This window comes from Canis lupus, chromosome 24, assembly GCF_048164855.1.
Source record: "Canis lupus baileyi chromosome 24, mCanLup2.hap1, whole genome shotgun sequence".
Classification (NCBI taxonomy): domain Eukaryota; kingdom Metazoa; phylum Chordata; class Mammalia; order Carnivora; family Canidae; genus Canis; species Canis lupus.
This window is the reverse complement of record NC_132861.1, coordinates 33,479,301-33,492,506: the sequence shown is the minus strand read 5'-3', so window position 1 is coordinate 33,492,506 and position 13,206 is coordinate 33,479,301.

Genomic DNA, 13,206 nt, shown 5'->3' with positions numbered 1-13,206 from the left:
TCATAATAAATACTCTCAGAAAACTAGAGAAGGTAAGAAATTTCCTCAACCTCAGTCATCTAAGGTCATCTATGAAGTCTATGAAAAGCTGATAGCTATCACCATACTTGATGCCCTCAGCTTGAAAACATAGCTAGGGTATATGATTTCATTATTTCTACTCAGCATTGTTCTTGAGTTCCTAGCCAATGCATTAAGATGATAAATAGAAATAAATAGCATGTACATAAGAACAGAAGAGATAAACTGTTATTTATTTGTTTATGTTGAAAAAACCCTGCACTTGTGTAGAAAGTGCTAAGACAGCCACATGAAAATGAATACAATTAATAAGTGAAGTTAGCACTTTCTCAAGATATAAAAGATGGCTATTGTTTTTTTCATTTTCTGGCAACAAACAATTAGAAAATGAAATATTTTAGAGAGTAGTAATGTGGCAGGAAATTAGGAGGACCCTATGCTTGCCTCCTCCCATGAATACTACTAGATAACTATCAAACCACCCTGAATACTCAGAAATTGACCTCAAGTCTAGTAGAACAAACTCCACAACTAAAGGTAGAGAAGAAACCACACTAAAGAAGGTAGAAAATGCAGAGATATAATTTGGGAGAGAAATAGATCATGGCCACAATGGTGGGGTGAGAGTCATGAACACCGAAAGGGGCAAGAGACAAACTAGCATTCAGGGAAGTGTATGAGGAAAATGAATCCCCATAACAATTGGCTCAAAAAGTAAGAGGGGCTGAATTTTGTATTTTTGCAACCAGTGGGGCTTAACACCTGGAGTTTTAAAGGTCAGTGTGTTCAGCCCTGGGAGAGATCAGAGAGCATTGGGGCTGCTCTTGGAGGGAATAAAGGGCAAATAGCCTGGGAACATAAAACATGGAAACAGTGCTCTCGGGAACTCTTGGGGACACAGAGTGGGTAGGTTATTTGCTAATCTCAGAGTGTATCCCAGAGAAAATATTCACAATATTTCTGGGAAGAAAGGAACTAACTGGTGTCATTTCCCTCCTCCTCCCCTCACTATAAGCACAGGGCCACCTGTGCAAAACAGCATAGCACTGACAATCCTTACCTAATTTACTTACATTAAGCCCTGTCCCCCAAGCTCCAGTGGAACCAACTCTTGTAATCACACTTGCCTCAGTCCCAGTGCAGTGAGCCCCCTATTCTAGAAGACCATCACAAACCTCTGCTCACACCATGTCTCCTGACATGAGTTTTGTGGAACCTTGGTTCTGGTGGTAGTGGTGACAGGTCTCATTTCACAAACAGACCTGAGCACACCTAGTTAAAATGCTCCACTTTCAGGACAGGGACCAAACACTGCCCACAACAGGCAAAGAGAGCCTTTGTAGCAACTAGCCTGGAGGATAAAGTGGCCATGACAAAATAGCAAAGCACATGCAGCATACATTGGAGAAATTCCTGGAAAAGCCAGGCACTAAGGAACTGAGGCAACTACACAGCAGGGCACTATCCTCTTCATCATAAGGTCATTACCTCCAGAATATGAGATAGCTGACTTTCCTAACACAGAGAAACAGGCACAGAGACTTAGATAAAATGAGAATACAGATAAATTTATCCCAAATGAAAGAATAGGACAAGGCCACAGCTGGAAATCTAAGTGAAACTGATATAAATTACATGTCTGATGGAGAATTTAAAGCAATGGTCATAAGGAAACTCACTGACTTGAGAAAAGAGTGGATGATATCAGTGAGACCCTTAACACAGAGATAAGGAATAACATAGCAGAGATAAAGGGGTTAATAAATGAAATTAGAAACATGCTTGATTGAATGAACAGTGGGATGGAAGAAGCAGAGGAATGAATTAATAATGTAGAAGATAGAATAATGGAAAGTAAACTGAAAAAAAGAAAGAAAAAAAGAACTATGCAAAATGAGAATAACCTTAGGGAACTGTGGCTCCATCAAACATAACATTCACTTTATAGGAATGCCAGAAGAAGACAGAGAAAAGGGGGCAGAAAATTTATTTGAAGAAATAATAGCTGACAACTTTTCTAATCTGGAGAAGGAAACAGATATTCAGATCCAAGAGGCACAGAGAATTCCATAAAAATCAACAAAAGCAGGCCAACACCAAGACATATTATAATTAAATTAGCAAAATATAGTAATTAAGAAAAAATTTTAAAAGCAGCAAGACAAAAGAACAGTTACATGTGAGGGAAAACCCCATAAGGCTAGCAGGGGATTTTTCAGCAGAAAATTTCCAAACCAGAAGGAAGTGATATGATATACTCAAAATGCTGAATGGGAACAATCTGCAGCCAATAATATTCTATCTAGCAAGGCTATCATTCAGAATAGAAAGAGAGATAAGGAGTTTCCCAGAAATTGAAAACTAAGGGAGTTCATGACCACTAAATTCACCCTGTAAGAAATATTAAAGGGGACTCTCTGAGTGGAATTGAAATACCAAAAGTGACAGGATGAGGTAGGAAACATAAAGGCATTAAAAATGAATTTTTTTTGTGAAAAACCAGTCAAGGAACTCACAAAAGAAGAGATATAAGATATAACAACATATATGTAAGACATGGAAAGGAGAGGAGAAAAGAATGGGTTCAAACTTAAATGACCATCAACTTAATATATACTGTTATATGCATAGGTTACAATGAAAACACATGGTCCAAACCTTTGGGGGTGAAGCAGAAGGAGTTCTAAGAGGAAGTTTATAGCAATTTTCTTGCTTAGGAAGCAAGAAAAATCACAAATAAACAACCTAACCTTACACATAAAGGAGCTAGAAAAGAAGAACAAACAAAACAAAAGCCAGTGGAGGGAAAGAAATAATAAAAATTAGGATCTCTGGGTGGCTCAGCAGTTTAGTGCCTGCCTCCGGCCCAGGGCATGATCCTGGGATCCCAGGATTGAGTCCCATATCGGGCTCCCTGCATAGAGCCTGCTTCTCCCTCTGCCTGTGTGTCTGCCTCTCTCTCTCTCTCTCTCTGTGTATCTCATGAATAAATGAATAAAATCTTTTTTAAAAAAGAAATAATAAAAATTAGAGCATATATAAATAACATAGAAACAAAACAAAACAATAGAACACATCAATGAAACCAGGAGCTCATTCTTGGAAAAAACTCAATAAAACTGGTAAACTTCTACCAAGACTTACTAAGTAATAAAAGTGAAAGGACTCAAATAAATAAAATCAGGAATGAGAGGAGAAATAACAACCCACACCACAGAAATACAATCATAAGAGAATATTATAAAAACTATATGCCAACAAATTGGACAACCTAGAAGAAATGGATAAATTCCTAGAAATGCATAAACTACCAAAACTGAAGCAGGAAGAAATAGAAAATCTGAGCAGATTGAATCAGTAATCAAAAAATTCCAGACAAACAAAAGTCCAGGACCAGATGGCCTCATAGGCAAATTCTACCAAACAATTAAAGAAGAGTTAACACCTATTCATGTCAAACTATTCCAAAAAATAAAAAAAAAAAATAGAAAAGGAAGGAAAACTTCCAAGTTCAATCTATGAGGTCAGCATTACCTTGATACCAAAACCAGATAAAGACACCACTACAAGAGAGAACTACAGGCCAATGTCCCTGAGGAACATAGATGCAAATATTCCCAACAAAATACTAGCGAACAAAATTCAACAGTACATTAAAACATCATTCACCATGATCAAGTAGGATTTATTCCTGGGTAGCAAGTGTGGTTCAATATTTTCAAATTAATCAATGTGATACATCACATCAATAAGTGAAAGGAAAAGAACCATATGGTCATTTCAATAGATGCGGAAAAAGCATTTGATAAAATACAATATCATTCATGATAAAAAAAAAAAACCCTCAGCAAAGTAGATTTAGAGGGAACATATCTCTGCATAATGTAGGCCATACATGGCCACTGCTAACATCATCCTTAGTGGAGAAAAACTTTCAGTTTTTCTCTATGATCAGGAAAGGATGGTCACTCCTACCACTTTTACTCAACACAGTACAGGAAGTCCTAGTCACAGCAATCACACAACAAAAAGAAATGAAAGGCATCCAATTGGTAAGGAAGAAGCAAAGCCTTCACTATTTGCAGATGATATGATACTATATATAGAAAACCTGAAATATTCTACCAAAAAACTGCTAGAACTGATAACTTTTAAAAAGTCACAGGAGGGATCCCTGGGTGGCGCAGCGGTTTAGCGCCTGCCTTTGGCCCAGGGCACGATCCTGGAGACCCGAGATCAAATCCCACGTCGGGCTCCCGGTGCATGGAGCCTGCTTCTCCCTCTGCCTATGTCTCTGCCTCTCTCTCTCTCTCTCTGTGACTATCATAAATAAATAAAAATTTTTAAAAAAGTCACAGGATACAAAATCAATGTACAGCAATTCATGGTATTTCTGTACACGAATTATAAAGCAGTTGATAGAGAAATTATGGAAACAGTCCCGTTTACAACTGTACCCAAAATAATAAGATACCTAGGAATAAATCAAACCAAAGAGGTGAAAAACCTGTACTCTGAAAACTATAAAACAGTCGTGAAAGAAATTGAAGATGACACAAAGAAATAGAAAGACCTCCAAGTTCATGGATCGGAAGAACAAATATTGTTAAAATGTGTATGCTATCCAAAGCAATCTACATATTTAATGCAATCTATCAAAATACCAACAGAGTTTTTCATAGAACTAGAACAAAGAATCCTAAAATTTGTATGGAACCAGAAAAGACCTCAAATAGCCGAAACAACCTTTACAAAGAAGAGCAAAGCTGGAGATATCACAGTTCCAGACTTCAAGTTATATTACAAAGCTCTAGTAATCAAAACAGGATGGTACTTGCACAAAAACAGACATAGATCAATAGAATGGACTAGAAAACCTAGACATAAACCCACAACCAAATGGTCAATTAATCTTCAGCAAAGTAGAAGCATTATATCCAGTGAGAAAAAGAGTCTTCATGTTGGACAGCAACATGCAAAAGAATGAAGCTGCACCACTTTCTTACATCATACACAAAAATAACTTCAAAATAAATTGAAGACTTAAATGTGAGACCTTAAATCATCAAAATCGTAGAAGAGAACACAGGCAGTAACTTCTTTGACATCAGCTGTAGCATTTTGTTCTAGATAGGTCTCCTGAGGCAAGGGAAACAAGAGCAAAAATAAACTATTGGCTCTACATCAAAATAAAAAGCTACTGAACAACAAAGGAAATAATGAACAAAACTAAAAGGCTGCCTACAGAATGGGAGAAGATATTTGCAAATGACATAGCTGATAAGGGGTTAGTATCTAAAATATATAAAGAACTTATACAACTCAACACCCAAAAAACAAATAATCCATTTAAAAATGGGCAGAAGACATGAACAGACATTTCTCCAAAGAAGATATACAGATTGCCAACACATACATAAAAAGATATTTATCATCACTTACCATCAGGGAAATGCAAATCAAAACTGCAATAAGATATTACCTCATACTTGTCAGAATGGCTGAAACCAATAACACAAGAAACAGCAGATGTTGGCAAAGATGTGGAGAAAAAGGAACCCTCATGCACTGTTGGTGGGAATGTAAACTGGTGCAGTCACTCTGGAAAGCAGTACAGAGTTTCATCAAAAAGTTTAGAATAGAACTACACTGCCTTAAGATTTTTCGCTCTCCACTCCCTCTGCCCCTCCCCGCTTCTCAAAAACAAAAGAAAAACTTGATGATCAGGTCAGAGGGGAGTTGGGCAGGGGGATAGGTGAAATAGGTGATAAGGATGAAGGACTGTACTTGTGATGAACACTGGGTGATGTATGGAATTGTTGAATCACTGTATTGTACACCTGAAACTAATGTAACACTACATGTTAACCAGCTGGAATGAAAGTAAAAACTTAAAAAGTTGAAAAAAAAAGAGATGAAATGAAATATTTAAAAATCATTTCCATAGCATGGAAGAAAATAAAAATATTGGGAATGAATTTAATGAAGAGGGTGCAAGACCTCCTTATTGATAACTAAAAAAATTTGCAAAGAAAAACAAAAAGAAACCTAAATGAATGGAGAGACATACTATAAATTGGAAGATTAAATTTTATGAATTGGAATATTTGATTTTGTTCTGATTTCAGTTCTTTCCTAATTCATCTATAGATTTAGCACAATTCTGGCAAAGTTACAACAGTATTTTTTACATAGAAGTGGGCAATTTGAATCTAAAATTTATATGGAAATGTAAGAGATGTAAAAGAGCCCCAAAAAATCTTTGAAAAAGAATGTTTGGAGATGTACACCACCTGATTTTAAGACCTACATAAAGCTACAGTAATTAAGACAGGGCATTATTGGCAGGATGATAGATAAATAGAACTGAATAGAGTTCAGAAATAGGTCCACAGATGCACAAATGATTTCTGACAAAGTTTCCAGGTTAATTCAACAAAGAAAGGATAGTCTCTTGAACAAATTGTGTTGGATCAGTTGAATACCCACATAAAAAAAATTGAACTTTGATCTCTACTTCCCACAATACACAAAAATTAATTCAAGGTAGTTCCTAGACCTAAATATAAAAGTGAAACCTAAAAAATCCATAGAAAAAAATCCTTTTGACTTTGAGACAGGCAATGTTCTTTTAGACATTACACAGAAAGCATTAACCATGAAATAAAATTTGGTAGGTTGAACTTTGTAAAAACTTAAAACTGCTTCTCAAAAATGTGGTCAACTGCTTAAAGGTCTTCTTCTCCTAATATGTCCATCCCTTTGCAATGTGACTTTGCCATTTCTCACATCCAGAGACAGAGATTTTTTTCTCAGTCTCCTGAATAAAGGCTGGTCTTGTGGTTTTCTTGGACCAGAAGAATGTGGCAGACATGATGTTTTGCAAGTTCCAGAGCCTAGAACTCAAGCCTTGTAGATTCTGCGTTTGCTCTCTGCAACACTGCATTGAGGCTGCCATGTAAGGAAGTCAGTCCAGCCTACTGGAGGATAAGAAACCATGTGGAATTACCCAGTTTCCCAGAAGCCAATGCCAGCGTCTACACATGTGTATGAGGACATCTTGAGCCTTGCAGCCGAGTCAACCCTCTAACTGAATCAGCCTTATAAACAATCCCGGACTAAACCAGAAGAGTTGGTGCTTAAACCATGGAATTGAGAAATAATCAATCATCATTGTTTAAAACCACGAAGTTTTGTGGCGTTTTGTTATACAGCAAAAGCGAAATGAAAGAGAAATTGGTACCTGGAGGTGGGACGCTGTGATACAAAAACCTGAAACATTGCCATTGGCTTGGGGACTAGGTGGCAGATTGAGGCAGGAAGGATGCAGAAATAAACAGTGAAGACTGAAAGATCACAGGAAAGTTCTGTGGAAGGCTGACAAAAAGACCCCAGTTATGTAATGGTGGAAACATTGGCAAAATTGTCATCCCTAGCAATTTAGGAGCTGGAAATGTATTAATGAACTTGTGAGTGTGAATAAGGAGATTTCTAGGTACAATGTTGAAAGTATCAATTCATGTTTCAGCTACACATGATAAGATACATGGAGAGAGAAATGAACTAAAAAAGTAAATGGTTTTCAAAGAGAGATTAAGACATGTATTAAGCTCAGTAATGGAAAAAAAATCAGACTTGAAAATAAAACTAATTTGTAAAATAAAACTACATTTGACCCTTGAACAACCCAGGCATTGGGGCACTGACCCTTGCACAGTCAAAAATCCTCAAAAACTTAACCATTAATAACTAACCATGACTGTAAACCTTACCAATCACATAAACAGTCAATTAACACATATTTTGTATGTTGTGCTGTGTTATACACTGTGTTCTTACAATAAAATAAGAGAAAAGGAAATGTTATTAAGAAAATCTTAAGGAAGGGAAAATACATTTACCGTATTATACTGCATTTATATATATAAAAAAATCTACATATAAGTGAACTTGTGCAGTTCAAAGCTGTGTTGTTCAAGGGTCAACCATTTTTCTTATTCCCAGTCTCTCCCAGGGGAAGCCTTAAAGTAGGAAATCGCCTCTGGGTAAAGATTAAATTAAGGGTGTGGCTTTGAGACAGTGTTTTTAGGAGCTCGGAACAATTTAATGGTGCCAAGACCCTCTCAATCTTCACAAAGGGCTGCTAAGCTTCACAAAGGCCTTGTCCCCAAAGCAGCCTCACACATGCCCTCTGTCAAAGTTATAGATATAGCTTTGGGAGCATTTAATGAATTCCAATCAAATTCATGGGAAAGCCATAATTTTTAACAAGTTGTTTTAGAAGAAACACCACCAGCTTTACAGACACATGGTTCTTCGACTTCCTTGCATTCATCATTTTGTCCCTTCTGAAGTGGCTTCTGCAGCTTCTACTCTATAGAAACTGCTCTCTTAGTGGATGACAATAAGTGCCTCCCCCTCCCCCTGCAAATGCATATCGAATGGACTTTTCATTCCTTCTTGGTTCCCTTGAACTTTTTGGAGTATTTACCACTGGTGCTCTCTCTCATTTCCTTTAAACTCTTCTGTCAATCTGACACTACACAGCCTTACTTCTCCTTCAGCTTTTCCAGTTGATTCTTTTCCGACCTCTTTATGATTTTTCTTCCTCTTGCTCACTGAGCAAATCTAGTTCTGGGCCATCCTCTCTTCTTTCTCTGTATTTATTTCCAGGGTGATCTCATATTAACCCCATGACTTAAATTTCATGTCTGTATGGATATTTACATGTGCATCTTCATACCCTACCCTCATTTCAGAACTACAGACCTTCCATTTCAACTATTTTTTAAGTCAATGTCTACCCTTTGAAGCTCAATTCACTTAGGACAAAGTCCGAACTTTGCCATTATATCTCTAGAGCATTGCCCAGTGCTGAGCATGGTGTCTGACATATAGTGGGTGTGGAATTGGGCAATTTATTGATGTAATGGGTGGTTAGGTGTTCAGGGACAATGGCCCCGAATTTCTTATTTGAATTACTGCAGAGATGATCAAATCTGCCTCACACAATCTAACCTGGAATTTAAAATGCTCCCCAATCTGGCCACTTGCCTCGCTCTCCAAAATTATCTCAGATCCTTCCCTTTAACCAAACATCTGCTTTTCATCTCCTGGGCATGCGTCAGACAGTCCCACCTACCAAGCCACCCCTTCCATCTGGAATGCACTCCTCCAACCTACCAGTCAGAATCCTATCCGTGCTTTAAGACTCAACTCAAATAGCATTTTATACAATTAGAATAGTTTCTCCAATTACCCCAAGCAGAAAGACTTGTACCTCCAAGGACATATCAATCTTGTTATATGTACTGATCATATAACATTCCTTCTTACTCGTGTTGTAGCCATTCGCATATATGTTTTATTATACCTATGAGACATAAAGCTTTAAGAGGTAGAGATTGTGTTTCATTTATATTCTCAATTCCTCCAAGTACCTAGCCCATCATGTGACATATAATAAATGCTTAATAAATAATTATAAAATGGAAGAATAGGATAGAGATGAATGAATAATTGAAGGCAAGGAGGAATGAATGGATGAAGTCGTTGAGAATAACTGTTCCCCAGTTGCTTTTACATACATACCCTTCAGCAAGTTCTTAATAACTGTACTGAATGTGCCAACACTCAATGAAGCATGTGTTCAAGAGAAAATAAGAGACCAAGAAATCAGCTTGTCGGAAGAACTATCAAAGTTTGGGCTAATTGATCCATGGCTCAAAGTTTGTCGACTATTGGTCCCAGGTAGAACTCCTGTGCCAATTAGTAGAATAGACAGTAAAAATAGAAGCCAAGTGAAATGTTTATACTTCTCCAGGCTCACCATATATAAATTATTAATGCTTCCTGATACTACATTTTCCCTGAATATATTTAAATGTGAATATGTTGATGGAAGCAGAAAATGCATTTATATTTCCATTGCTCCAGTATAATTTATAAAACTAACATGTATAGTATATTTCTGATTACCAAATAAATACTTTCATTGTGGAAAACTTACAAAGCACAGAGAAGCTCAAAAATGAAATTAAAATCACCTATAAGCTCTTTCTTGTGGTAAGTCAGTTAATATATTGGAACATATTATTTTAAGGATGTTTTTCTAAGTTTGGGATAATTGCATTTTCTCATTTGCTTACTTAATCTCAGAACACTTGGAATTTTTTCTGTGATTAAACACTCAATAGAATATAATGCTCAATGGTTGTTGTATTGATGTTTGTAAGACCTATTTATATGTCAAAAATATCTCTTGCCATATATTATAATCATAACTTCCCAGTGTTTGTGTGCTTGTGAACTTCAGTTATGTCGTTTTTTTTATATATATAATGTTTTCATTTTATGGTGTCTGATATATACTTCTTTTCCTTCATAAATTCTGTCCTTACATGTATACAGATTGATATACTTTTGCTTATCCTTTTTATATTTTAAACTTTCAATCAACTCATAGTTTATACTGAAGGTGGTGTGGGATGAGATTATGACTTTATTTTTCTCCCCAAATAATTAGGTAAGCCTCCCAGTACTATTATTAAACAATTGCTTTCTTTGAACAATTTGAACACCGCTCTTACCATATATTGAATTCTTACACATACTATTTTCTGCTCGAGATTTTCTATTTTGTTTCATTTTTCTGTTTATCTAAGAGGACACTTTTCATTATGCTAGAATTATAAGATGTATAAATATTTACTAAAGTAATTTCACCTTTCTTCTTCTTTTTAGAAGATTTGTTGGCTTTTCATATCAATTTTTCCAAGTAAACTCTTAAAATGGCTTACTCAAGTTCCAAAAAAAAAAAAAATCATTTTAGGATCTTTTGATTTATTAAGATTCATAAATTAAATAATGATGAATTGATAACTTGCAAAATCTTGTGTACCCATCCAGAAACCTGATTCTATTCCAACTATTCTTTCATCAGTTGTTTTCTTATGCAGCAAGCAATTTTTTATTTCATTTATGTCTAGGAATCTCATTTTGTTGTTGTTGCTATCATGAATGGAACCTTAATTCATTATATTTCTAACAGAATATTGCTGACATAATGCATATTTATTTTTAACTGGTCAGTTTAGTGAACTCTCCTGTAAGATCTAAGAAGCTTACTTAATTTTATCAAATTATTTTTTATTAAGTTTTTATTTTAATTCCAGTACAGTTAACATACGATATTGTATTACTTTTGGGTGTAATATCGAGTGATTTAACAATTCTATACATTACTCAGTGCTCATCAAGATAGGTGTACTCTTGATCCCCTTCACATATTTCATCCCTCTCCTCAGCTACCTCCTTTCTGATATGTTTTATTTTAAATTAATATCTTCACAGAAATGTGACAGGGAGTCCACTTTCACCACTGTTGTTTGACATAGTACTGAAAGTCGTAGTCTCAGCAATCAGACAACGAAAAGAAATAAAAGGCATCCAAATCAGCAAAGTCAAACTTTTACCTTTCACAGATGACATGATAAATAAACTCTGTTGGAAACTCAAAAGACTCCACCCCAAAATTGCTAGAACTCATACAAGAATTCAGCAAAATGGCAAGATATAAAATCAATGCACAGAAGTCAGTTGCAATTCTATACATTAACAGTGAGGCAAAAGAAAGATTTTTTGTGTGTGTGTCAGAGTGAAATTTATTATATAAATGCTTGTCTTAAGAAAAAAGATTCAAATATACTTAACATTACATACTTAACATTACATCACAAGGAACTAGAAAAAGGAGAAACTTAGCTGAAATCTAGTAGAGAAAGGAAATAACAAAGAAAAATTAGAAATAAAATAGAGATCAGCATAAACAATAACAACATTGAAAGTAATGATCATTTTTTCAAAAAAGTACAAAAAATTGACAATGATTTAATTGTATTAATTCAGGAAAAAGGAGAGAAGACTCAAAAACCAAAATGAAGAGTGGAAGAGAAAACAATACAGCAGATAACAACAGAAATACATAGTGTGATAACAGATATAAGCAATTATATACTAACAAATCAGATAACTTAGGGAAAAAAAAGATAATTCTTAAAGAAGTACAAGTTACCAAGATTGAATCATGAGTCTTAAATCCAAGAAGTAGGAAATCTCTATAGACAAATAAGAATATAGTTGAATTAGGAATAAAAAATCTCTCAGGACAGAAAAACCCAAGACCACAAGGTTTCATTGGTGAATTTTACAAACATTAAAAAAAAATTTAATGACAATCTTTATTAAAATCTTACAAATAATGGAATAGAGAGAACACATTCAAAACTCATTCTATGAGGCCAGTAGTACTCTAATACTAAAGCAGGATAAAAACAATGTAAGAATAAAAAAAGTCTAGTTTGTCTCATATAAGCATTGCTACTCTGACTTCTTTTTGACATTCATTTGTGTGATACATGTTTCTCCAACTCCTCACTTTCAATCTGCAGGTCTAAAATGAATCTCTTGTACAGAGCACATAGATGGGTCTTTTTTTTTTTTTAACCATTCTTACACCCTATGCCTTTTGATTAAAGTGTTTAACCCATTTACATTCAAAGTAATTATTGATAGATATGTATTTATTGCCATTTTATTACTTGTTGTCATTGTTTCCAGACATTTTCTCTGATCCTTTCTTATCTTTGTCACTTTTGGTCTCTCCTTTGTACTCAGAGTTCTCTCTAATATTTTTTGCAGAGCTAGTTTAGTGGTCATGAACTCCTTTAATTTTTGTTTGTCTGGGGAACTTTTTATCTCTCCTTCTATTCTGAAAGATAGTCTTGTTGGATAGAGTATTGTTGGCTGCAAATTTTTCTCCATTCAGCACTTTGAATAAATCATGCCACTCCCTTTTGGCTTGCCAAGTTTCTCTTGAGAAATCTCCAGCTAGCCTTATGGGTTTTCCCTTGTTAAATTAAGGACGAGTTAAGGACTTCTTTTTGTCTTGCTGCTTTTAAGATTTTTTTTTTTCTTAATCACTATATTTTGTAAATTTAATTACAATATGTCTTGGTGTTGGCCGGCTTTGGTTGATTTTGATGGGAGTTCTCTGTGCCTCCTGGAACTAAATGTGTTTCTTTCCCAGATTAGGGAAGTTTTCTATTATTTTTTGAAATAAATTTTCTGCTCCCTTTTCCTCTCCTTTTCTTCTGGACTCCTATAATACTAATGTTATTACATTTG